The sequence below is a fragment of the Ursus arctos genome, unplaced genomic scaffold, assembly GCF_023065955.2.
Source record: "Ursus arctos isolate Adak ecotype North America unplaced genomic scaffold, UrsArc2.0 scaffold_12, whole genome shotgun sequence".
NCBI classification, from domain to species: domain Eukaryota; kingdom Metazoa; phylum Chordata; class Mammalia; order Carnivora; family Ursidae; genus Ursus; species Ursus arctos.
Window position 1 is genome coordinate 53,747,380 of NW_026622786.1, and position 27,594 is coordinate 53,774,973.

A 27,594-nucleotide genomic window follows, 5' to 3' on the forward strand; every position below is an offset into this window, starting at 1 on the left:
GCATGCCCTTTTCCCTGGGTATGGCACCTTAAACTCTGCACGGGTTTGCTAGGAACAGATGTGAAAAATGACGAACAAATGAACAAATGGCTTGACATGTTCAAAGATCTCTCATCCTGGTGATGGAATCAGACAGGTAAAGAAACAGTCATACTGGAGTGTGAGCTGAGTATGTTCAGGGTGATAGAGGACCCTAGAAAAGGGGAACCGAACCAGCTTTCTGGGCCAGAGGTGACACGTAGCAATCGGTAGGATGTTTAAAGAGGAGGTGGTATGACGACTGTCTGTCAGGAGCTGCTGAAGATCTTGAAGGGAGGAGGAGGAGATATCCCAGGATCTAATTTGAAAGTACAGGTAAGAGTGAGAGTAAAGCTACGTGTGTGGTCAAGGTGTTGAGGGTTGAAGGAGATTGAGGGGGAAGGCGGTGAGACCAACGTGGGCAGGCCAAGGCTGCCATGCCTTGAGGGCAGACGGGCCAGTCTGTCCCCTGTCCTTTAATCAGGCCTAGTGGGCAAGACCCAGAGCACAGTGGAGGGGCAGAGAAACCCCAAACTTCCCTGTCCTCTTCCTGAAATCTGCAGGCTCTTGGGGGGAAAGGAAGAAATGAGGAGGAAACAGAAGAAAAGTGAGCAAATACTTTAAATACCTGTGGAGGCATTGGGGAGGTACCTGTCCCATCTCTCTTCACAAAATATTGATGGAAAAGAAACCAATAAAAATAATCAGAAAAAGAGGAAATGCAAGGGGAAAAAATGCTATTTTCTATTTAGGAATGGGTGAGCATGTTCACCTATAGAAATCAGGGAAGGCTTGACAGTAATGGGGGGCCATTCTTGAGCTGGGCCTTGGTGGAGAGCAGAGGTTGGGAGCTAGGTTCTCAGATCAGAGAGAGCGAGCCTGGGAGAGCCAGGGGAGTAAGGGCAGAGAGCAGGAGCTGGGCAGCTGTTGGGGAAAGTGGGGACGCACAAGGTGCCATCTTGAGGACCATCCCGACAGGACCCATGTGCCTCTGTTGACACAGGCCGGCCTCCCCATCTTCCTCTCTTCACCGTGTTCCTCAGTGGGGCACGATTGATGGAGGCAGGAAGGCGTGTAACATCCCAGGCTTCTTCCCAATAAATGTCCACTGCATCCCCTAATCATTGTGACAATGAACAATAGCAGCACATATATCCAGCCGCCTTGAGGAGCCCTGAAGCATCTTTCCATCGCAGTCTTAATAACCATCATGTTAACGTAATACCGTTAACATTTGTTTAAAAGACATCATTTCAGGAGAATGTGCTCTTGGGAAGCTCCCAGCCCCTCCCCTGTACCTCCCCAGCTTGGCTATGGTGGGGGTGGGGGTGGGGGTCTCTGCTTTCAGGAAGTAGAAGTGGGGGAGATGGCATTCTGTGCGTATAGGAATGGCTTGAGGAAAAGCTCAAAGGCATGGGTGTCTAGAGTGAGTGGGAGCAACACAGAATAAATCATCCCCATTTGCCTTCTGGGAAGGTTATGGATGAACAAGTAGTAGGCAAGAAGACCAGAAAGAAAGGCTGGGCCAAGAATGAGGAAAGACCTCAGACAGTAATGAAGGATTTTGTACCTCACCTGGCCAGCAATGGGCAGTTTTTATACAATACTAAGCCAAGAAACATGTGCCCGGACCTGGGCTTCAGGAAGTGTGAGCTGATCCAGAAGGCCAGGGCTGGGAGAGCTGGTGAAGAGTGTGATGGAGAGGAGGGGCCAGAGGGGTTCTGATTTTGTATCCCTATTTTTTCCTCCCCCAGTAGGTCTGATCTCAGAAATCCAAGGAAAAGCAGCCGCAGATCTCTGATCATGGATTTCCATCAGAGATCACAATGAAAGGATTTCCCCAATTAGTGAAAATTTAGTTCTCCCTCCTATTTCTTTACTCTTAAAAATAATGCTTCGGTATATATCTTTATGCTTAAATATTTTTTCCCTTTTGTATTATTTCCTTAAGTTACACTTTTAGAAACGTCTCTCTTTCTTGCCAGGGCCCAAATGCGAGTCTTCTGTCTATTCCTCCAGACGGCCCACTACAAAACCCAGCACTTGAGAATTTTATGATCAAATGAGACCCTGACCCTACCTGCTTGCCCATACCAACTCCTTGGCCACAAGTACATGGCTATCAGACACTGTGATTGATTGTGGCCAGGAGTGGCAAAGTCATTGGAAAAGATGTACTGTCAGTGGGGCCAGAAACTAGCAGTTGCCTGAAAACCGTGGCTCCCAACTCAAATGTAAGCTCCATGGGGCCAGAGATAAAGCATTCATTTCCTTTCATATCCCCCTTATGTGAGGAAGTATAAAGCAGAGATGTAGAAACATGTCTGTAAATTCTCGAACACATCTCTCTTCAAACGATGGAGTCTCTGCCCCCTTTCCTTACATTTAGCAGGGCCTCTGTGACTCTCTCAAGGAACAGAATGTTGCAGAAGTGACATATGTGAGGTGAGTTCTGAGGGCAGGTTAGGCAAGGCTATGTAGCTTCTGGTAGTTTCTCTTGGGGCAGTCTCTATGGGAGCCTCTAGCCACCATGTAATGAGTCCAGTTATACCGAGGTCACCATGTGGAAAGAGAGAGAGAGAGAGAGAGATTCTCATAAAGCTCCAGCTGTTCCAGCCCTGTTTGCAAACTTTCAGCCCAGATGTCTACCAGACATGTGAATGAGAAAGCCTTCAAGATAACCTCAGCCCCAGCCACCATCTGACTGCAACCATATGACAGACCCTGAACAAGAACCATCTGGCTGAGCCCAGTCAATTCCCAGAACCATGAGCAGTAATAATAAATGATCGTTGCTTGAAGCCATGAAGTATGGAGTGGTTTGTTACTAGCGATAGATTACTGATACACAGTCCCCATCTGAGACGCTAAGGAATGAAATAAATTCTCCAGAATAGCAGACATTTATTGAAGATGTATCTTGTGACAGGTTCTGTACTAGGAAGTGAAGGTATTGATTCACACACAGTCCCTGCCTTCAAAGGGCTGCCAAAGGAAATAGGCTATGAAAACAGATCATCACCGATATTAGGAAAGACTGCCATAAGAGAGGCACAGAGAATATGTGATGGGAATACATTCTGGGAGAGTTCTAAATGAACTTGCTCTGATGAGGGGATGGCAAAGGTAGGAAATTGCCCTTTAAGGTGGGAAATGAATGAATGAAGTGAAAATATGCATAAAGAATTTATATCCTACCACATAGTCAGTTCGCTGAACATAGAAAGCATGTATTCCAGGACCTGTCATGTATCAGGAGCTTGTTCACCATACGTTTATTGGTTGGTTGGTTGGTTGGTTGGTTGGATGGATGGATGGATGGATGGATGGATGGATGGACAGTCAGACAGATATGGATGTCACTAGGGAGACAACCTGGAAAGAGCACTGGCTGGCCTGAGAACCAGAAGGCCAGGGATCAAGTCCTGGTTGTGTGTGAACCTGGGTAAATCACTTCTCATCTACAGTCTTTGATTTCCTCATCTGTCTGATGAGAGGACAGGACTAAGATATCTCTGAGGTTAGTTCCCAGGTCAAACCTTCTAGGGCACCAAAGAGTAAGTATGAACATTCACTTATTTGTTTACTTGGTCATTTCTGTAATCAAATAAGTACATACTGGAGAGAGGGTCAACCTGTCTTTGTTAAGACTCTGACTGAATGTAACAGAAGCTAATTCAAGCTGGCGTAAGAGGGTGAGGAGGAGCGGATGAGGTGGATGAGGACTTCGACCTGGGACTCTGGCAAGGGGTCCAGCCAGGCCTCAAGAGGAACAGGAACCAAGACTGGAAAGCTTCTGGGAACTAGGTCAAGACCCTCCCTCCACCGTCTATCTTTGGCTTTTTCATGAATCTGCTTAAATCTCCACCTTTGCAAACCAGTTTTCTTTGCTTTTCTATACACACAACAGAGGATGATCGATCTCATATTATCTACCTCAAGTTAATCTCATGGCATCACCAGCAACTTCAAACATTGGCTGTCTCTGAGTCACAATTCCAAGTTCCCGGGAAAGTGACTCTGACTGGCCCAACCTGGGTCAAGTGTCCTTCCCCTGGTCCAATCAACTCACCGCAGAGGGGCAGAGTCATATAACACAAACATAGCTGCTGAAGGCCCATCACCAAGGGTCATGGGAGCAGTTACCAGACAACAGGGCGTTCTTGTAAAGTAGGCAGCCTCCCTCAAAGGTGTTTACTATAAAGTCCAAGAAAATGAAATGACCATTGTATGGATTAGTGATAAGAACGAAAATTTTCTAACATAAGCTCCATCTTCATGCGCACTAAAATCCTTTCCAAAGCCACTCTAGAAGCTCTGACAAATTTCAGGGAAAAGAGTTAATTTTCACACTCAACCAGGTCCTAAAACCATTATCATAGCTTTTTAGCATCCTTAGGATGGTCCTCTGCACATTACAACAATGCTCATGGAGAAACCTAACTCTAGGCTGCCAGGGCATGCCAGAGAGCCTTCTTTCTTGCTACTGTATCAAAAGATAGGATTTTAAAAACATAAACAAATGTCTCCACTGAACTCCCATACTAATTATTGAAAGCCATCGAGGATTTGGGTATCACTTTAGAAGCCACTCTCTTTGTGGATGGCCCAGCAAGAGAATCAAGTCAAGCCATTAGGGAGATTTTACTGAAAGGTAAGTGCCTCAAGATTTATGCTATTGGGTAAAGAAAAAGTAGTTAGTTTTGACATTTTGATAATCACTGTAGGGTCTGGTTCTTATTATCCCTATTTTTGCCTTTTAAAATGTATTCTTTTTCTTTCTTTTTCTTTCTTTCTTTCTTTCTTTCTTTCTTTCTTTCTTTCTTTCTTCTCTTTCTTTTTCGAAAAATTTCAGGAAATTTGGAACAGAAACTTACAATAAAACGTGTCCCCTGACCCTCTGATCTATAAATCTTTCAAATAAACAAAAACACTTAGAGAACCCTGGAAGAAGGCATTTCTTAGTAGTTACCTGATATTAGTTGTCGTACGGGTCATTACCATATGCAATTGATCTTTGGGAAGTGAAGAAGAAGAGTATGAAGTGAACAGGAAAATGAAGAGAATGAGTGCGCGCGCACGCGTGCACGTGTGTGTGTAAGAGAGAGAAACAGAGGCAGAATTCAATAACTCGTTTTAGCTATAAATGCTTTAAAAATCTTACAGATGCCAAAGGATACTCTCTTGCATACTTTTTCTCCAATCATTCCATTTTGCAAGCTACATTATTCACAAATGAGACATTCAAGAAACACCAATTCTGAAATAAAAATGTGCACACTACCAGTGGAAAAGCAAACAAAAGCAGCTAATGTACTGTGGCTAAAAAAATTTTCAAACAAAGTGGCAGTAATTTACTGCCCCTGCTCTTAGCTGGACCCCACGAACATAATCAGAACCCCCAGGACTGATGGGAAAGTGTGATTTACAGTAAGTCTCAGGATAATAAAAGAAAATGGAAAAGCAAATTGCGGATGAACATGAAAGCTGTATTTCTTCCGCTTTCAGCAACTGAATCAAATTTCCAGCCAGAATTTCAGGGTGAAACTTAGAAGTCCCTCAAGAAGCAAACTATGAGCCAACCAGCATCCACACTTGGCTATTGCCCCAGCCGCCTGAATGACATAATTAATATTTAGAGATGGCAGTGATTAGAAAGGCCCACACTGCCCCATCTGTTTGAGTGGGAAAGAGGCAGGCAGACCTGGGTTTGGGTCCTGGCTGTGTCACCAGCTATCAAGTGTCCTCTGGCAAGTTATTTAACATCTCTAAGCTCCAGGGATACCTGCTACCTCAGACTGGTATGTGGATGACATGAGTCAAGGATACAAAGCACTTTAGAGGGTGTTTAGCACATGACAGTCCTGATAAATTTTGTTCTGAATTATAAATAATATACTTTGTTAAGTGAGTTAGTATAGTTAAGGAACTTAGAACAGCACGTGGCACAGTGTAAAGTCCTGTAGAGTGTTTGTCAGTATTATTGCTGGATAGTAAAACCTCAGTCAAGCAGAATGTTTAGACCATGAATTGTCTCAAGTTTACTTGATTTTCATTTTCAAAACCTCCTCCAAACTACTTCAGTGTTCAAAGTCTTTGAAAATCTTTCTAAAATGTATGAATCCACTTTCTAGGATAACTAAGTATAATATATTAAGTTTCAATTCAAAACTTCTTACCCTGGATCGTGCATGGTTCTAGGAAGCCCTGGGTTCTAGTACAAACTTTTTGATCTGTCAGCTGTGGAACTCTGCCTCAGTTTACTCATTTGCAAAATAAGGAAGGATTCCTGTCATGCTTTTCTCATGAGAGTGTTGACGACTACCAAACGCAATCATGGGTGTGACATTACTTTGAAAACAAACAATGCAAGGCAAGTAAAAGACAGTATATGTTTGTTATCAGTGCTCTTTAGGACATACTAACAGCCTGTTTCTGAGGATGCATACAGACAAGGGTGTGGAGATTCAAGATCTCATCAAGAACGCTGCTGTGTGTGTGTGTGTGTGTGTGTGGTAAAATACACACAATACAAAATTTACCATTTTAACTATTTTTAAGTGTACAGTTCATGGCATTAAGTACATTCACATTATGTGCAATCATCACCACTATCCACCCACAGAACTTTTTTCATACTCCCAGACTAAGACTCAGTACCCATTAAACAACAACTCTCCATTCTCTCTTCTCCTCAACCCCTGGCAACCACCTTTCCTCCTTTCTGTCTCTACCAATTTGACTATTCAAGGTACATAAGTGGAATCATGTAGGATATTGCTTTTTCAAATAAATCCCTTATTTATTGTCTTATCCTTTCCCATCTTCGCCTTTGAAAGGTGAGTGTAGAAAACAATGGTAGTCAGTTGAGGATTTCATTTTGTGAGTTCCAGATCCTTGAGGTCTACGACAGGACTGTGATTAAGGAACAAAAAGCACACCGCCCTGGTAGCATCCTCAAGCCCTGATGGGGCAGATCACGCAGTCTGGTCTCCATTACAATTCTGGAAGACTTCTTAAAAGCTGTGATATTTTAAGGCTATGCAATGACAACAGGGGAATGGGGTCTGGTCTCACCTCTACCGCAAAAGTACTGTTTGATATTAAGTGACTCATTCTCCTGTCTGAGTCATGTCTGTTAAACTGACGGGATGTCTGGAGACTGATGGGATTAAATGATCCCAAAGTAGTGTCAACTTCATATTCAAATGTTTTGATGGCGTTTCTACATTGTAAGACACTCAAAAATATCATTCCCTCCCTCTCTCCACCTCCAACCAGGAACAATGTATTTTGTATAATAAAAATGGAAGAAGAGGAGGATATCTTTGTTTTCCTAGGAAAACAAAGCAGGTGCAAAGAAGAACTCTAACAACAACAACAACAACACTGAGCTGCTTTTGGCTATTCATGGAAGCTCATTCTATGTTGTCACCTCCCCTCTGACCAGGGGTTGAGGGTAGCGGTGGTACAGAGTACAAAGAGTTTCATAGCTCATGCAGAGATGTTATTTAAAACACATGCACACACAGGAACAAAGGCGTTGCTCAAATTCAACGCTATGACTTCACAATAGGAAAGTGAAATACTGAGTTAAATAAACTATTTGAATGGAAAAGAGAGAGATAATGATCATTTTTGAAGAGTCTCTAAAGTTACACCAAAATGTACACCAGCTTCAGGATTCTAAGGCCCAATTCTGTTGAATACAAATAGCAGTATAGCCAAATATGAGATGTCGTAGACCAAAAGAGTTATGTATTTGGAGTGAACAGCTATCGTTATCATTCATAAACTCTCCAACTTGGATGCATTTGTATGAGCAGATGCTTCTGGTCCGATAAGAGCCTGGCTCTGGGAAGAAGAACAAGATGACCCAGATTCTTAAGGAGGAGACACTTTCACACATGAATCACCCAAGAAAAATGGCAGCTGCTTCAGGACATTGGCTGCCTGCCCCAGAAGCTGATCCTGGGAGGGCTTAGTCTACAGGGACCCACCTTCAGTATGGAATGCAATCAGGATAGCAAGGCTAAGTACCTCATCCATCTGACTCCTGGAGTCAGGTGACAACTTGTGCATATTATTTTTTCCTCAGATAGAGTGCTCTTATTTGAAACTGTAGCCCCTCTTGGCTAGGATCAAGTCAATTTTATTAGTTATAAATATTTCCAAAGCTGTGTTCTCCAAACAGCTTCATCAATATAAATTAATGGGACCAATAACACATTTACTGTAATGATAATTTGTAATAATCTTTTTTAAAAAAGATTTTTATTTATTCATATGACAGAGAGAGAGTGCACACAAGCAGGGAGGTGGCAGGTAAAGGAAGAAGCAGACTCCCTGTGGAGCAGGGAGCCTGATGTGGGACTTGATCCCAGGACCCTGGGATCATGACCTGAGCCAAAGGCAGACGCTTAACCGACTGAGCCACCCAGGCGTCCTAATTTGTAATAATCTTATTAAGAGTTTTATAATCTATCTTTCCAAAAAAAGACAGAAGATAGGTTTTATAGGTCTATTCCCATTAAACCAATGTCAGGGACTGAGAATTTCTGAGCCACAGGATTTGAGAGATGGAAGAAAACAGAAATATTAACTATACCAACACCCCCAGGGTATTCCTGATCTAGGATTCCTGGAAAATGGTCACGCAGCCTGCTTCAATACCTTTAAGGAGAAGAAGAGTGCTTCTTCATGAAGGAATGGGCAGAGGAGATCAATGAACTACATGAATTCACACTAGGTCTTTAGCCTTTTGGAACTTTGATTTTCTCATCTGTAACAGATTTTATAAAACTAGGTGGGAGTAGAAATAATGTGTGTAGAGCAACACTTTACCTCTTGATCACCAATGAGTGTTATACACCTGCTTTTTTAATTAAAAAGGTCTTCCCTACATTGGCATGAAATCTGCTTCTTTGAAACTTAATTGGCAGTCTCAATTCAAACCTCTCAGGGAACACAGAACTATCTTTTCTTTCTTCTGTAAAGCATCACTTTCAACAGAGCTTCTTGTAGTCTTCTCTTCTACAGCCTAAACCCACCGAATTGCCTCCACCATTCCTTAGAACTAATCAATCACTCAAGTCATACCTTTACAGAGTACCAACAGAATTAGGACCAGATCAGTAGGGAGCACATTAGGCAGCATATCTGCTTTCAAGAAGGCTATAATGCAGTCTGGGTACAACAGGGGCTAAATCAAAATACGAAGTATTATTATTATGGAGAAGAAGAGGCAACTCAATACGATTGGAAGCCAGAGAAGGCTTCATGGGAAGTGACATTTGAGTTGGGTTTTCAAGAACTGGAAGGATTTTGAAAGGCAGGAAGCTTAGGCTGGGGGAACTGCTTGAACAAAAGTGTGGAGAAGTGAAAAGGTATGAAATGTTTTAAGGAGGGTGTTATGGACTGAATTGTGTCTCCCCAAAATTTAGTGGTGAAGCCCTAACTCCCAGTGTGGTTGGATTTGGAGATAGGGCTTTCAGAACATAATTAAGGTTTAAAGAGCTCATAAGGGTGAGGCCTTTATCTGATAGGATTGGTGGCCTTATAAGAAGAGGAAGCTCTCTCTCTCTCTTTTTCCCTCTCTCCACCCACTCCTCACCATGTGATGACACAGTGAGAAGGCAGCCACCTGCAAGCCAGGAAGAGAATCCTCACTAGCAACAGTTCCCTGCCAGACCTTGATCTTGAACTTGAACTTTCCAGCCCCCAGAACTGTGAGGAAATAAATTTGTTGTTTCAGCCATGCAGTCTGTGGTATTTATAATCTTAGCAGACTAATAAAAGGGCAACTATTGAGGAGTATCAATGGGTAAAGACCTGAGAGGAGAATGAGTGGGTATACTGACCAACTGGCCAGAATGAGGAAATGTAAATGGCCAGGCTTTGGAGACAGAGGGACCAATGTTCAAAATCACAGTTTTGCTGCTTCATGAGTTGTGTGATGTTAGGCTAGTTACTCAAAGTCTCTGAGCTTGAACCTCTTCTTTGTTAATGGTAGAAAGAGATAATCTACATAAGGCACCATTCATGGTGCCTGGCATATGGAAGGTACTCTATAATTGTTCACAATTATATTATTGTAATTATTGCTGATCACAAAACTGGTACTGAGGTAAGACATAGGAGTGATATAGGATATTCAACGATCGATTTATTTCTTAGAAGTGTCCACTAGCTGAAAGATGGTGCATATTCTCTATTCTTAACATTCATGGATGACAAATGCTTATCTTAGAATGCCAATAATAGAAATCTAACTCTGAACAAAGAAATATTGTTTGCAGAAGAACGGCAGGAACTATGAGAGAAAATGGGCATGCAATTTTGGCATTCTTATGGTCTAAGGAGAGGGAATTTGAAGCATGGCCAGATGGGTCATTGATCTGCTTCCTGCTCTGCAAATTCCTATGCATCTGTAATACCCAGCTCTAATGTCACCATTTTCATAAAGCCATATCCACAACTTTCCCACTCCTTCTATTTGTGCACCTACTTCTTTTAGTCTGTTTTCCCACTAGTCTGTGAACATCTTGAAGACAGACCCATATTATTTGTTTCTGTACCCAGCACCTACCACACTGCCTAGTACAGAGCACAACAAATGCTTGTCAAATGACAAAATAGGGACAAAATACAAATACTACATTGAAAAAGTTCACAGAAATGGAAAGATGCTAAAATAGGCCTGTGGACCCTCAAAAACATTATTGAAACTATATACACTTGTACAAGAGGCAGTTCTCCATAGTGGCAACAAGACAAGATATCATCAGGACAGGAGTTCTATCTACATGCTTTCTAGCCAACAGTCACACCAATGTCCTAGCTGAGGGCAAAATTAATATGGACACAATGTCGGGAGATCATGAGTATACTAAATGACAGCATCATGTTATTTACATGATAAATCAAACATGTTGAAATATAATAGGAATAATGTATAGTGAGTAGTGGGATATAAGATATTAATTACACAAATATGAGAAAAGAGAGATAGAGGTAAATGGCTAAAATTATGAGAAACTCACAGGAGGTTTAGTTAACGAGAAGTTCATCATAAGTCAACAATAAGATGATGCTACCCAGAAGCTGAGAATTTTGGTTGTGGAAAAAAAAGTGCAAAACAAGGGCAGAGATGGTCCTGATGCATCCTATATGGTCCAAGTCCCCCTGGAGTGCAGTGTGCTCACTCCAGGAGGCCCCCTTTTATGGGGGAGGAACATGGACAACAGGTTAGGAGGAAAAATAATGAAATGAATGGCAACTGCTCAGTCAGAGCAAGAGATTACATGGGCAACAATATCATACTGCTAACACACTACCACACTCATGCATGATCTCCCCTATTCCTCGAAGTAAATTCCTGAGGTCTAGGTGTCCACACACCAGGTCCTCCACCTAAGAACAGAGAAGACCCCTGGGGGTCATTTATCATTTTATTCTAAAGTTCAAAGCAACACAGGAACAAATGAGAACACATCTGTGTAACAAGTTTCATAACAGATTGTTGGGAATAATATATTATGACACCGATTTTTACTCTTGCTTCCTTTCAATGTACTTACAAATTTATCTAGACATATTTGGCTCTCTTTGTTAATCACAAATAAGGCTATAAGTCACTGCTTCAAATACTGCATACACACCTTCAAAGCTTTGAACTAAAAAAACCCAAAAAACCTCAAGTCATAGTCAAGTCTGAAATGACCACACACAGCTGCTAAGCATCATGTTCTTTTAACTCGGTCTGTCTCAAAATTAGAGTGTGTAATAATAGGAATTTTTGAATCCCCATCTTATACACGATAAAACCAGGGCTCAAATAGGTTAAGTAATTTACTCAAGGGCATAATAGCTCCTGAGTGCTAGAAGAGAAACCCAGGCCGATATAACCGCAAAGTCCAAAGAACAGCCTTTATCCACTTTCTGAGAAGGAGGAGTAGACATAGCGGAGAGAGGGAGAATGAAGACCAATTGGCTCAGCATGAGAAAGACCATCCAAAAGTCAGGACTTCTCAAAGAGAAGAACAGGTTAGCCTTGTGTAATGTTACTAAAGAAAGCATTAATGTAGAAGCTTTCTAATTAGAAAGAAAGCATTAATGTAGAAGGTTAATGCAGGACTTATGAGACTTTTGGAAGAAGAGAGTCATGTATCAGCTGGAAGGTTGGATTATATATCCTCTAAGGGTCATTCAACTTGGAGATAACTCTGAGTCTAGGTGGTGGAGAAACAGTTGACTCTGGCACTAGATTAATTTCCTGCCCTCTCTACGGCTGGAAATATTGCTCAATTTGACCCAGACTTTGGAAAGGAAGTGTTTACTTATAATATCTTCAAGGAACTAAAACGGGCTTCCATCATCTTGGGGAAAGGAAGCCTTTTCTAAGCATGATACCAAAGTAAAAAATCATAAAAGAAAAGACTGATTTATTTGATTTCATAAAAATAAAAGTTTGCTTTGTTATAAAAACACATGTCATAAGCAAAATTAAAAGTTAAACTGGTTTTTTTAAATGCAGATTTCAAATCAGTAAGAAAAGATATATACACCAACTGTAGTAGAATAGAGGAAGAAAAGAATGACTATTCATTAGAGAAAAAATAATGGCTGTTAAAGGCCAATAAAATTCAATCTTAGTTATCAAAGACATGGCAGTTAAAATAACAACATGCCATTGTTGCTTTTAAAATGGACAATGACTGGAACGCCTGGGTGGCTCAATTGGTTAAGAGGCTGCCTGGGGCTCAGGTCCTGATCCCAGGGTCCTGGAATCCAGCCCCACCTTGGGCTCCCTGCTCAGAAGGGAGTGTACTATACCCTCTCCCTCTGCCCCACCCCACCCCCACTTGTGTTCTCTCTCTCAAATAAACAAATAAAATCTTTAAAAAATAATTAAAATGGACGATGCCTAAGAAAATGACAATACCTATTGTTGGTGAAGGGAAACAGAATGGTGCATTCTCCTGCCCTATTGCTAGGGACTGTAAATACACAGATAGGTTTATGATAACATCATGAGGCCAGGTACTGTCTGTCCTGGGCCCTTTAAAGCAATTTTCATCACAGTGTTATTTATAACAACAAAAAACTGGAATAATTCTAACTTTTTCAACCATAGGATATAGGTTAAAAAAATTAAGAAATGCCCCTACAATGGAACATGTTTAATAAGGCTAATAAAAATGATGTCATTAAAAATATTTAATGACACAGAAAGAGGTGTGTGATGTTGTGAAAAGACAAGAGCTCTTTAACAATAGAGAATGCCCCAATATGGTTCCATTTTGGTAAAATATAAATATAAAAACATGTGCATAAGAAAAGACTAAAAGAGTACATGTTAGCAGGGACTATATAATTTTGGTTTTATTGCTTTTTCTAGGTTTTCTACAACAAATACACTGAGCTCCAAAAGTATTTTTAAATCTAGATTTTTAAAAGATCTTTATTTTTTAGAGAGAGCATGAGCACGAACGTTAGCCGGAGGTGAGGGGGCGTGGAGGTGGGGGAGGTAGGGAGGGGCACAGAGAGAGAGAATCCCAAGGAGGTTCCACGCCCAACATGGGGCTCCATCTCACGACCCAGAGATCATGACCTGAGCCGAAATCAAGCGTCAGATGCTTAACCAACTCAGCCACCCAGGCACCCCAAATCTAGATTTTTTTAGATGAAGAAAAAGTTTTGAGGAAAATACCAATAAAAGTTACAGAAGACCCTCCAGGCCCACCTCACGTCAAAAGATCTGAGCTGCTGAACCCAACTTCCTAACAGAAGTCTCCTGGAGACCTTAGTTTTCCTGAAACAAGAGTTAATGGGGCCGCTTCAACTGACCCTGGGTTAAAGGACCCAAAGCTGTTTAGCTGGATTCTTAAGTGGTCTTTCAAGAGTTCTCCAATGTTCCCCAAATTTCTCTCTTAGCAAGACAAGTAGCAGGTTTGTGCAGCATGGGAGGGACGGGCTACAGAAGGTGACCCTGACTTGATGCAAGACCCCTCTGTCATCAGCACCTAAATGGCACTCATTTCAAGGTCAGCATCTCAAGGTCTGCCTGGGATTTACCTGTCATCCCAGCCTGAAGTTTGCTGAGATTGTCATAGTCGGCCTGATACCCACTGGGAATCGTTAGCAGAGAGATGCCCATCGCCAGCAGGAAGGCTTCCTCTGAGCTGTTGTCTTCCCTGTGGTAGCACTGTTTCCCGTCCCAGCTCCCCGGCCCAAACATTCCTAGCTACCCAAACAAACTTTATTATGAAGTAAAGAAACAAGACCAAAACACCCACAAATAAAAAACAACAATATCAACAGCAACAAAAAGTTAAGGTCTCTAAAAACACAGTACAAAGATTCTACCACCTGTTTTCTAGTTCTTGTAACACACATGCCTGGTAAGCAGTTGGAGAGGATTTCCGATCCCTACCTAGTGGTTCTTGATGTAAAAACAAAGACTAGAAAAGAATATGCAGATCCAGTCCACAGCTTAGAGAGCATCACCTTATCACGCTAGCATGTGACGCTGCTCTCTGCAGACACGATTACTCCTGCATGACAAGTGAGCGCCCTGAAGTTCCGAGAGATGAAGTGACTGGCCAGGCAGTGGCCATGCCAGGGGTCTGCCTCGGGTTAGGGCAGTAGCACTAAGTAAACACAGTTTCAGCATGGTGATGTCAAGCCCACCTGCATAGCCCTCAGAGAACCAGTGGTACCAGAGGAAAGCAGGACAAAAGCTTCTCGGTGTGTCTGTTTTATCAATTTGGGGTTTTCTTATTTTTGTTTTATTCAGACAAAATCCACATAACATGAAATGAGCCATTTTCAAGTGAAGAAACAATTCGGTGGCATTGAGGACATTCACAACATTATGTAACCACCGCTTCTATCCAGCTCCAAAACATGTCCATCACCCCAAAATGAAACCCCGTACACATTGACCAGTTGCTCCCTATTTCCCCTCACCCCGGTCCCTAGCAACCTCTACTCTGTCTCTCCGTACATTTAACTATTATGAATATTTTTTACATGGGACTTTCTGTACCTGGCTTCCTTCGCTCAGTATAACATTTTTGAGGTTCACCCACATTGGAGCATGTATCAGTACACTGTTCCTTTTTATGGCCGAATAAAATTCCATCGTATGTATATATCACAATGTGTCTGTCAATTCTAAAGGACATTTGGGCTGTTTCTGCCTCCTGGCTATTATACATAGTGCTTCTATGAACATGCGTGTCCATGAATTTGTTTGAGTATCTGTCTCCAATTCTTTGGGGATATATATGAGTTTTCTTATTTCCTTATGTATTTTACTTACATTTTATCTGATATAAGGGTATAGAATATTTACTGAAGAAAATGAAGAAATTAGAAGGAAAACACAAATTAAAAAAAAACTCACGTAAGGGTGATTAAGAATATTTTCTTCCGGAAAAAACAGTCTATAAGCTAAAAAGCTTATAACCCCATTCTTTCTTCTCTCCCTATACACATGGATTATTATTTTAGAATCAGGTAATCATTGAGAGTATGGACTTTGTAGTCATAAAAACCTGGATTTGAATCCTGGCTCTGCCATTTACTAGCTGAGTCACTTCACCTCTGTAAGCTTGTTTTCCCAGCCATAAAATAGACACAATAGGACCTACCTCACGGGGTTTTTACGGCACATTTAATGGGATGATGTTATGATTCAAAGTGTCTAGTATAGCACCTGGGATAAAACAGGCATTCAGGAAGTATTAGCTGTAACAGCACTTTTCACACAGAGATTTGCTAACTCTACCATAACGTGAGGTTTGTAAGAGAGGGATTCTGTGTTTTTACCACTGCATCTTTAGTGCAGTGCCTGGCACACAGTTGGCATTCACTAAATATCTGCTGAGTGAACGAGTGAATATAAATGTTGGAGAAAAAATTGAAATGAGAGATCTGGGCAAGATCTCTGGGAAAACATGGCTTTCTGAGTTCAGAAGACAAGTAACGACCAATTGAAAAATCTTACAAGTCATTCTGAATTCTGCACAAGCATATTCCAGTGGCTGGTGTTGGTCAGGTCTGACTTAGGGTCCACATAAAATGGAATCATATGCAGAAAATGGTCAGAAAATAAGTTCAGCTTAGTCGCAGCAATTGGGGGCAGAGAGAGGAGCCCTCCGAGGCATGGGGTGAGTTGAACTTCCTAAGCTGCTGGACCAGCTAAGTCTCGGAGCTTTTTTCAAAGCAAATGAAGCATTTGATGGAATAAACCCAGGCTAAGAGCTATTTAAGCATGGGGCCTTGACAGGAACTGCCCTGAAGTAATATCGCTTGGAACTAAAGAGATGATTAGTGAGCTTCTCATGGCTCTACAGGAAATCTTGCCTGGCACAGGAATGCAAAATTTTCCAACCTTGTCTAAAAACAGTTTCCCCACACTCCACTGCCTCATAATGATGTCTGTAATGGGTTGCAGAGCTCACCGCCTGCGGAAGGCCTTTCTCCTGTTGCAGGTCCATATCCCAATAAGGGACTGCCCCGTTTGTAGACTAACTTCTCCTACAAACTCAGGAGGGCTAAAACGGCGTTGTGGGCCTGGAAGTTCCCAGGAGACAGGTCAAGAAAATGAAGGGCTGACCCCTACCTGAGGTGGCTAGGCCTAGCCAGGAGGATGTGAGAATCCTTTGTTGCAGGGTAACAGGCTGTTTTCATACAGGTATGTTTTCACACTTCTCCTTTCAATCACCCGTCACTGCTAAAATTAGATGATTTCTAGTTTATGTGTGTATGTGAAATTCATTGTTAAAGTCTCTCTCTTCTGCTAAATTGTAGACTGTTTCTGTCTTGTTCATTACTGCATCTTCAGCCACGAGTAGAGGATTTGTCTGCTATGGGCACTCAAGCATTTGTCGAGTAAATGAATCTAAGGCATTTTATTACAAAAATATATCTATTTTTTAGAGAGAGCATGTGTGTGAAGGGTGGGGCAGAGGGAAAGAGAATCTTAAGCAGGTTCCACACTCAGCACGGAGTCCAACTCAGGGCTGCATCTCACGACCCTGGGACCACGACCTGAGCCGAAATCAAGAGTTGGACGCTTAACTGACTGAGCCACCCAGACGCCCCCGATTACAAATTTCAATTCGGTTGGAGGCAATATAGTATATTGGTCAAGGACATGAGTTTGAATTTGGCTTCCCTGGGTTGGGACTTTGAGCAAACTGCTGAAATTGCTTTTATCAGTTTCCCGATGTTGCTGTAACAAATTGCTACAGACTTGGTGGCTTAAAACAACAGAAATTGATCCTCTCACCATTCTGAGGCTCAAAGCCTCGGGACCATGCTCCCTCCAGGGGCTCTAGGGGGAATCCATTCCTTGCCTTTTCCAGTTTCTGGGGGGTGTCCTAGCATTCCTGGGCTTGTGGCCACATCTCCTCAGTCTCTGCTTCGGTCTTCACAACACCCTCTCCTCTGTGGGTTTGCATGAAATCTCCCTCAGCCTTTGTCTTATGAGGACACTTGTAGGCATCTAAGTCACACCCAGATAATGCAAGGTAATCTCTTCTCAAAATCCTTAATTTAATTAATTACTTTATATCTGCAAATACCCTTTTTCCAAATAAGGTAAAATTCATAGGTTCTGGGGATTAGGACATGGACATATTTGTGCTGGGGGGGCACTATTCAGCCCATGCCATTTCTCAAAGGCTTGTTTTTTTCTCATCTGTAAAATGGATGCACTATCTCTTAGAATTATGAGGATTAAGTGTGAAAATGCATGGGAATCATTTAACATGACTTATGGCATATGAAAAGCTCTTGATAGATGGTAGCTCTTAATAGTTCATGAAGCAAGCAGGTATTACTCCTGATGGCCATACAAAAGAAGTGATGGAGTTACGCCAACTCATTCAGACCTAAAAAAAATTTTTGTCAATATTAATATCAGTATCTATCTCTATATTTAATCAGGGCTGGAACCTGACCTCGGCTGTCTTACGTGTCATTACATTCAGTACTCACAACAATCATGGAAGACTGGTATTCTCTTAACAGATGAAAAAAAAGAAGAAAAAACCCACTAAACTAAAATTCAATTTTCAAGAACCTGAGTAAGCCATAAAGCTTACATATACACCAAGGACTTCCCCCTCCAAACCCAGTTCCTCTCTACACTACCTCAGAAAATTAAGGACAGAAATGGAGAAAGTCCCAAACTTCTGTACCTGGTTAAATCACTTGTTAAAGAATATTATGGAAGTTGCTGACTACAGAGCTGAGGTCTGAACTGGGTCTATAAGGATAATAAAAGGTTGAGATGGGTACTCACAACATAGCAAACACCAAAGTTTACACAGAGGCCTGAAATAAGGTGGGAGACAAAGAGTAGTTTGGTTCTAGAGCAGAGCAAGCAGGAGCAGAGGGGCCGGATCAGTGGGGGCTAAGGCAGGAGCCAGACGGCAAAGCACCTCATATGATCTCTCTTCTCCTGTCCTTAGCCAAAAGTCCTCTAAGTCCAAAAGTCCCTGTGCATCTTTGAGCAAAGCTTCACCAAAGCCATAGGCCCAAGATTAGAAAGGCCTATGATCTCTGTGAGCAGGACCACAGTCCGAAGTTCTAGAAGCACCTGGAGGCCACACTCCAAAGCCATTTCTAAAGTGGGTGAACAGGAGGTTCCCTCAGCAGGCAGGTTTAAATTCAAACTAAAAGACATGCAGGAAAGGAAAAGGATGGCCTGAGCAAATCAAGAAACTCTCTGCTGCCTCCTGATTATTTATGCCTCCAAGATTGTGCCTGGTCTTAGCCAACAACTACCGAAAATGGTACCAAGGGAGTAAGGAATCTGAGACCCATGATAGGAGGTAGATAAATCTCTATCCCGATTCTAAATGGTAAAAACAGGAGCATAAACATTTCCAGGCTTGTTTGCTTGCTCCTCTCTCTCTACTGGGCGGTGGTTGCGGGGAGCAGGGAGCTCTGTGCTCCTCACACAGCCAATCTGGCCTTTTGTGGAACACCCTAGGGCCTCATCGCTCTAAGCTGAATGCCCTACTGACAGCAGCCCATGGAGGAGGAGACGGGAGGGCTCATGGGAGGGGCTGGGGCCAAAAGCTGGAGCTGGAAAGACCACTGAGTGGTGAGGCTGACCCTCTGCTCCTGTGGAGGTGCCCACAGGTAAGCCCCTCCCCTCGGAGCAGGTTTTGAAGAAGCAAGATTGACCATCTAGGGGCATTTTCCTATACTTTATAACAGAATTCCACAGGCCTCATCTTAGAGGTTCCTTCCCTAAAATGCATAGACTTACCAAGTAAAGAGGATTAACAAGAGTCCTAGAGAGCACCGCTTGGTTGAAGGGGAACTGATTTCCACGTCACGTGCTTCCATGCTGGGTTCTAGGCCAAGGGACCGAGGGCTTGCTAATTAGCAAGGGATAAAGCAGACACAGCACAGCTGGCAAGAAGCTCCCCTGCTTTCCTATCAAGAAGGTATTCTTCTCATTGTTTCCCAGACTAGACTAGATTTTTTAAAAAATTTATTTATTTGACAAAAAGAGAGAACAAGCAGGGGGAGCAGCAGAGGGAGAGGGAGAAGCAGAGTCCCCTCTGAGCAAGGAGCTCAATGTGGGGCTGGATTCCAGGACCCTGGGATCATGACCTGAGTTGAAGGCAGACGCTTAACTGACTGAGCCACCCAGGCGTCCCTGGACTAGATTTTTTTTTTTTTTTAATTGCCATAAAGGAAAAAGGAAACTAACAGTGGAGACTAACTTTGGAGGGTCAGGAAGAACTTAATCTGTGTGGATGACAATCGTGCCAATATCTGAAAAGGGAAAGAGGATTTTGGGTAGAAGAAACAGCAGATCAAAGGCCCCTGATCAAGAGAAGAGCTTGGCTTGCTGGAGGAAATCTCAAGGAAGCGAGTGCATGTGTGCAGAGCCAGCACAGGAGCACAGACAGCACAGGCGGGGTTTGAGAGAGAGAGGCGATGCTGGATCATAGGACCCTGTTTGAATGTGCACAACTATTGCCCCAAAGCTGTGATTCCTGCACAGCTCTGTGATTCTGCTGCTGTCCTTTATGTCACCATTATCAAATTATAACCCCTTTGTGCTTCAGATTTCTTTTCTTTCTTTTTTTTTTTTTTTTTTAAGATTTTATCTATTGGCTTGAGAGAGGGAGAGCAGGAGAGAGAGTGAGCAGGAGGAAGGAGCAGAGGCAGAGGGAGAAGCAGACTCCCCACCCGAGTGCGGAGCCTGACGCAGGACTCGATCCCAGGACCCTGGGATCATGACCTCAGCTGAAGGCAGTCGCTTAACTGACTGAGCCACCCAGGCGCCCCCTGTGTTTCAGATTTCTAACCTGCAAAGTTTTTTTCCACAAAAACCACATTACTCAAAATATTGTCTTTTTTGACAGAACGAGAGAGCAGAAGAGCACAAGCAGTGGGAGCAGGAGAAGCAGGCCCCCCGTGGAGCAGGAAGCCCTATGCGGGACTCAATCCCAGGACGCTGGGATCCTGACCTGAGCCCAAGGCAGTAGCTTAACCAACTGAGCCACCCGGGTGCCCCTAAAATATTGTCTTTTTTGAGAGTTAATGATCAGATTATAATCAGTAATGATAATCCCTTACATGTAGATATTATAAAGCATTATATGCAGACACAGAATCCGTTTTAGAAAATTTCTTTTCACAAAAAGTAGTTCTTAGAATCTTAAAGCTGGAATGGGCACGAGAACATCGCCTCATGCTCTGAGGAGGAAACACAGGGTCGAGATTTCCCTAAGATTCCAGCTGTTGTTTCATTAGAGCAGCACGTTTTTTTTTTTTTTTAAAGATTTTATTTATTTATTTGACAGAGATAGAGACAGCCAGCGAGAGAGGGAACACAAGCAGGGGGAGTGGGAGAGGAAGAAGCAGGCTCATAGCGGAGGAGCCTGATGTGGGGCTCGATCCCATAACACCGGGATCACGCCCTGAGCCGAAGGCAAACACTTAACCGCTGTGCCACCCAGGCGCCCCTAGAGCAGCATCTTTTAATAGAAATATGACACAAGCCACACTTGCAAGCATCATGTGTGATTTTGAATCGGCTAGTAGCGACATTCAAAAGGATTCGATAAAAGTAATTTTACGATATATCTCACTTAATTCAATACATGAAAAATGATCATTTCAACAGGTAGTCAATATGAAAATTATTAATGAGATATTTTAAGTTCTTTTATCATATCAAGCCTTTGAAATCCAGTGAGTGTTTTACAGTTACACTACATCTCACGTTGTACTGGCCACATTTCAAGTGTTCCATAGCCACAGGTGGCTAGTGGCTACTGCACTAGACTGTGCAACACTGGAGCCTCATAATGAGTAAGGCAGCCAGAACAAGGACTGATAGCTCCCTCTTTACAGATGAGAACATTGAGGCCCAGAACTTAACTGACAAATCACTGACCTGGTGATAAAGTTGAGTTGGGTCTAGAATCTATGCTCCTTGTCAAGTGCTCTTTCCCAAATCATACTTCCCTCCCCTTGAGAATGAGAAGGAGGAATGGGAAGCACGAGAACTACCAGAAACAAGTACCCATCTGTATTGGAGACTGGGATGGGGCTTCATACTTTATTTCACTCTTATAGGGACCCTTTGGAGTTCATGTTCCCTCTGCCATTTTCCAAATGAGGCTACCGAGGCTCTAAGTGCTTCTATTGTTGATAGTGGCAAGATGGTAACTGTCCTTTGAAGAAAATGCTACTACCAATATGAGGAAGGTGTTGCTTGAGGCTGTAGGGGCAAGGGCAGGCTGCTCCAGGATGGGCCACTTTGGCATGAGCATTATTTTGAATTAAAGGTAATCAAAACCCAGCAGAAACAGGAAAGGCTCTTTTCCTGATTCTCAACTGCCCAAATTTACATTGGAAAGGAGAGCCTGCAACTGGAATAGAGCTGAGAACAGAAACTCCCCTTTACCTAAGGAACTACCTCTCTCCTTAGCTCAGACAAGCTTCGTATTGCCTCATTGTTTTTGTGTGGATTCCCCATACATATGCCCATTAACTTTGATTTTCTCTTGTTATTCTGTCTCATGTCAATTTGATTCTAAGTCCAGGTCGAAGGACCTCGAAGGGCAGAGGAAGGTCTTCCTCCCCAACAAGACCAACACCTACTGAATTGGAGCTGTCTTAAACATCACAGAGCTACCCCAGGAATTCCACTAGGAATTCTTCCAACCAGCTATCAGTTTTGAAGATGGGACACTGAATGGATAAGATCTCAAAGACCCCAGTCCTAGGAAGACTGTTCTTTAGCCTGCCAAGCACCCAGACTCCTGATGCAGTCCTTCCTTATGTTGCTCCTTCACCCACTGCCACTGCTCCAAATCCATACAACCAGGGGCACAAGAAAAGGATCCAGCTACCCCATTTGGGCTATGTGGGAATTAAGCTCCATGCTACAGGCCAGTCAATATCATTTCAATAGACTCCTTAAGTGCCAAGGACAAATTGAGTAACAGAGAAAGGGGACAAGAGGAAGCAACCATTCCTGAACCAGAGAACCTGGTCACAGATCTTGACAGTCAAGCTCTCAAGGAAGAGGTGCGCTAAGGGACTGAGGCCAGCATGTAAGTATCTGTCTATTATAACGATGCAATCAGATGTCTTTGGCACAACATGCAAGTGAGGCCCACAGATGCGTTTGTTAGCCAGGAAAAGTCTTAGGTGATAGATTCAAATGCCTCCACTGCAGAGGTGAGTGAAAGGAAGCTCAGAGTCATAATAACTCCAGAGCTCACGCTCATAAGAACCACACTGTGCACCTCCCTACTATGAGTAAGCTCTAAGCTAGTAAAGCCAGGTCTCCATTTTAAAAAGCAAGGCAGGACAAAAATACCCCCAAATCAGTCTGTCAGCACAGAGAATTATTTGAAGTTGGAAGCAAGCCTCGGTATTTTTTTAAGTAGGAGGCTCCCTCCCTTTCTGCTACCTACGGGTGCAATTTCCAGCCCTTTCTCCAAAAAAAACATTCGGCTTTCTACAGAGAACCTCTGAGACCTCATGTGACTGAAAATGGAAGAAGGCTAAAGAGGCCCTCATCACACCCCATCCCAAAACCCCCATGGGGAAGCTGAGGTTGGACCCCTGTAGATCCATTTATTTTAGGAGGTACTTGGTTCTGAAGCATTTGATTCAGAAATTACCCCCATGCTCCATCAATAGTAGCTTTCAACGGCTCTTCCTGGGTGGCCTTGTCTCTTTTCAATTTCATTTCCTGTTGGAAAGGATAAACAGGTAACTGTTTAATGCCACTGACCGGACTCATTTAACAGAAAAACAGGACCTGAGTGAGGCTGGGGAACCAGGGTGGGGTTGATGGGTGGAATGGAACAGCTGGGTGAAAAGAAAGGCATTAAAGAACACCAGCTGATGGGGCTTATGTTACTGCTCCTGCATGTGACAGAACGTGGCCCACAGGACGAGGGGATAGGAATGCATCGGAGGCAGTGTCATCAGCCGCCATGTTGAACTTGGATCCCTAGACTTGGTCTGGAGGCCTTGGTGGGGATCCTGGCATGGCCCCTCACTTCTGGGACCCTCAGTCAACTCCTTCAAGCCTGATGAGCCTCAGTGGCCTATCTCTTCTCCCATACAAGGTGGTATGAATTCGAATGATGCGTGCAACATGCTAAGCCAGTGCCTCGCACATAGTAGGTATTCACTTACAGCAGCTATGAATTGGCATAGCTGGGAAAGGAACCCAAACAATTCAGTACCATGTTTCCTACTATACACCAGGCATTGTGTTGGGCAATAAGAGCATACCAATAGATGAGAGTCCCTGGCTTTAAAAAGGCAGGCACAAAATAGATAATTTCAATAGAGCATGGTAAGGACTCTGATCAGGGTAGACATAGGGTGATACAGTACCCCACATATGAAGTATTTGGGGGCACTGTTCATGGTCAATGGGATTGATAAAAGGATTCATTCATTGTCTCTCTCTCTCTCATGCAAGGTCCAGCAAAGCAGGGATGCTGCCAATCTTATTCAGCACCATGCTCATTAGGAGCACTAAGGAAATGCTTAAGGCGGTACTTAAGTAAAGAAGGAGTTAACCAGGAAGAGAACAAGGTTAAAGGCCATACAGTCAGAAGAAATTCCATGAACAAAGGCTCAGAGACCAAAAGTAGAGCGATACATTCAGGGAATTAGAGGCAGGTTGTTGAAACAAATGGAGTATTAAAGTACAGGGGTAGGGATGAGGTGGGACGAGTCAGCAGGGGTAAGACCATGGAGAACCTTGTTTATCAAGCTAAGAAGCGTGGTGCTGGTGTGGGTGAACATTCATGTGTGGAAGGCCAGAATGGAAAAACTGCGGACATGGGCTGATTGAACAGGATCTAAAATCTCTAAAATATGCTTTCCCTATGCGCCTGCCAAAGTACCTATGACTTTTTTTTTTTTTTTTACTAGAAAGCCCAAAGTCATAATCGTATTAACCAAAAACAGCTGTTACTTCTTACTCTCTGATTAGTTTATCAGATTTGCTAGCCAGGTCAATTTTCACAACAACCAGATGAGGTCATTACTTTTGTTATCTCATCTTACAAGCGAGAAGACCAAAGCACAGATAGGTTGAGTGGCTTGCCCAAAGTCACACAGAATGTAGGTAGTAAGTAGATCACAGATTCAAACTTAGTCATCTCAGCCCCAGAGTTCATTCTCTTAACCACCATGTTATCTCAAATCTATCTTCCAGTTCACCATTTCTCTCTTCAGCCGAATGCATGCACTGTTCGACCCATTTGATGAGTTTTTCATTTCCAAAACTCTGTTTTTCATTTCTAGAATTTCTACTTGGTTCTTTTAAAATCTCCTTTTTTTAAAATCATATTATCCTGTACTTGCCCTATGGTTTCTATTTCCTCTTCACCATGAGACATTTTATTTATTTATTCTTCCCATGAAACATTTTAAACATATATTCTCTCTCGAATCAGTCTATTGTCTTTAGTTCCTAAGGTATGAGCTTCTCCGTGTGTTTTGTCTACTGACTCTTGCTAACAGAGGGCTTCTTTTATTCTTCTCTTGCACGTACTATACTTTTTAAAAGTGAACTTAACATTAGTAGGAATTTGCTGTTGTTATTGAGTGGTTCTCATTCTTAAAATTTTGTTTTTGGTGGGAGCGCCACAGGCCCTGGTATGTTGAGACATTTTGAGACCGGGTTTTAGGCTGTCCCCTGTTAGGGTCTCAGAGTTTAATGAATTCCAGACCAAGTTTTTACATTCTCTTCTTGGTTTGTAGCTTGTGTATGACCTGAGAAGAACTCCAACCCTAAGCCCTATGTAACACAGGTTGGGGCTTGTATTTCCCCCGAGTGACCCCATCAGCCCAGGGTGTTTCATAGACTTCCACACCACGTCCTCAGTAGAATTGTCTTCCTTTCATGCTCGGTCCAGTCATTCCTCACTGACAGCCTAAGGAGTGAGTTTGTTTCCTATGGCATCAGTTCTCGTCTCCATGGGATACTGAAACTCTAGCCCCCGAGAACCATGCACATTTCCCATATTTTTATAAAACCTTTTATTTAATTCCTTCTTGCTGATCATTACTCTACCATGGAGGTTTGCTCTTCTGGTACCTGGAGATTTCTCCTTTTTGGGTGCCAGCCTGTCAGTGAATTTTTTTTTTCATTGTATCCTTCCACCAGCATCTCTGTGTAATTAGGGGGGAATGTCCCTTGACAGCCCAATCTATCAAAATGACCAGAAGGCTTTGATTTATACATTGAGATATCAGTCTTTTCCACCTGGCTCTGTGTTCATGGAGGACGGAGACCTTTGTCTAATTCACCTTTCAATACTAATTTTTCAGACAGTGCCCAGACCGGAGTAGGAAGCAAAAAAGATTTGATCAATGAATGAAAGAATTAATCAGCTTTCTTTCTTATTCGAAGTGGGAATGAAAGGCCATACACTAATTATCTTCTCGAGAAATATGACACCAAGAATCTCTGGAAAGCCATTCATGCCCTCTGGAAGGTCATGCTGAACAAACAGAAAGTTTGGGGCCTTAGTCCAGCTTTTTAGCAAGTAGGTTCACAACTATCGACGCTACTTCTTTCTTAAAGGGCACCTACTGCTAATTGCAGTGCTGGTCTGGTAGAAATTCGAAGTCTGGCAGACTCAGCTCTTGACTGGTGGCTCTGCTGCCTTTTTAGCACATAACTGATGTCCTTTTATAGTCATAACTGGGACCTGATTGACAACACGTAGTGTACAATGATATAATGATATAATCTGTCCTGTTGGTGCCATAAGGAGCTTGCCAGTTATGGTCACATTCTTGAAAGCACCTAGCAAAGCGCCTGTCACAGAGTAGGCACTGAGGGAACATTTAGTGTGCTTTACGTCTTCTTTCACATTAAAATAAATTCATAGACATTTGTTGAAAATCTACTGCCTCCTAGGCATTGTGCCTGGTGCTGGACATGGAGAGGAATAACATACAGTCCCTGTTTTAATCCTAAATTAGAAAAAGAATGTCCAGGGGCGCCTGGGTGGCTCAGTCATTAAGCGTCTGCCATCGGCTCAGGGCGTGATCCCAGAGTCCTGGGATCGAGCCCCACATCAGGCTCCTCCGCTGGGAGCCTGCTTCTTCCTCTCCCACTCCCCCTGCCTGTGTTCCCTCTCTCGCTGGCTGTCTCTCTCTCTCTCTGTTAAATAAATAAATAAGATCTTCAAAAAAAAAAAAAAAAGAAAAGAAAAGAAAAAGAATGTCCAAAATAAAATTGACAAGAGAAAATTATCCTAAACGTCCTTTTATTTAAGGTGAAAAGATATCTCACGTCATCCTGCCACCCTGAAATGCCTAATAAAGTATAACCATCAACATAACTTTGCCTATTGCTGTTTTATAAGGTTCTCCCTCTTCAGAGAGAAAATACAACTCCCAGTGACCACATGACCTGACAAAGAGAGCTGATTATAAAAGGCATCTGTCATAAAGTACAACGATTTTTGAGCTTTTATCACTATAATCCCAGAACCTAGAATCACTCCTGAACTAAAGCAGAAACTCAATACGTTTGTTGAATGTATTTGCACATATATAGACAGATGTGCTCATCCATGTACATGGCCTGAGAGAAGTTGTGACTCATTATTCCACACATGTTTATTGAGGATTTCCTATGAACAAGAGTCTGCGCTAGATTTTGTGAGGGAGACAAAGACAAAGAACAAGAACACGCTGGCAATCCTACTCACAAGGAACCTTCAGGCTTCAGAATGAGAAAGACAGGTATATAAATCACCATGATATAACACAGAAAACGCTGAGAGAAGAACAGGGGAAGGAGCTATGGAAGTTCTGAAGAAGGAAAGGCCACTTCCTGCTGAGGGATTAGATAAGACTGGCTAATATAGAATTTGTTCTTGGTCTTGAAGGATAAGTAATTTGTGGCATGCAGAAGGGAGAGAATGGTTACTGGCAAGGAAAAAGGGGTGATTCGGGTAGAAAGAATAGTTTAGGCAAAAACAGAGAGGAAGAAAAGCACAGGGTATATAAGAAGAAATAGAAATTTCACTAGAG

At 42.7% G+C, this 27,594-nt stretch overlaps 1 protein-coding gene across 2 annotated transcripts in view; it reads right to left on the reverse strand.

Annotated features, from left to right (window-relative positions):
• The window catches only part of ROR1 (receptor tyrosine kinase like orphan receptor 1), a 389,042-nt gene that overhangs the window by 142,083 nt on the left and 219,365 nt on the right, over nucleotides 1-27,594 (reverse strand). The gene's annotated exons all lie outside the window — the stretch shown is intronic.